We start from the raw sequence: 297 nt of genomic DNA on the forward strand, positions 1-297 counted from the left end.
ACTCTCCCACTTGATCTGTAGACACACCCTCCCCAAGTCCTTGCACAAAGATCGTGTTGTTATCTGAATTATCAGATTCTGAATCAGCATCTGGTCTGGGTCCATAATCCCTGTGACCACCAAAATTTTTGAAGCCACCGTGGTCACCACCACTTGATCCTGTCATAGGACCTCTTCCATCCTTGTCATATCCCCCACGCCCTCTACCTCCTCCCTGTGACCCGACATATCCTCTATTATCTTCTCCATACCTACTCATATCACGACGGTCATCTTGTGTATGGTGACTGTAGTTTT

Source organism: Octodon degus, unplaced genomic scaffold, assembly GCF_000260255.1.
Source record: "Octodon degus isolate 3935 unplaced genomic scaffold, OctDeg1.0 scaffold00040, whole genome shotgun sequence".
Lineage (NCBI taxonomy): Eukaryota > Metazoa > Chordata > Mammalia > Rodentia > Octodontidae > Octodon > Octodon degus.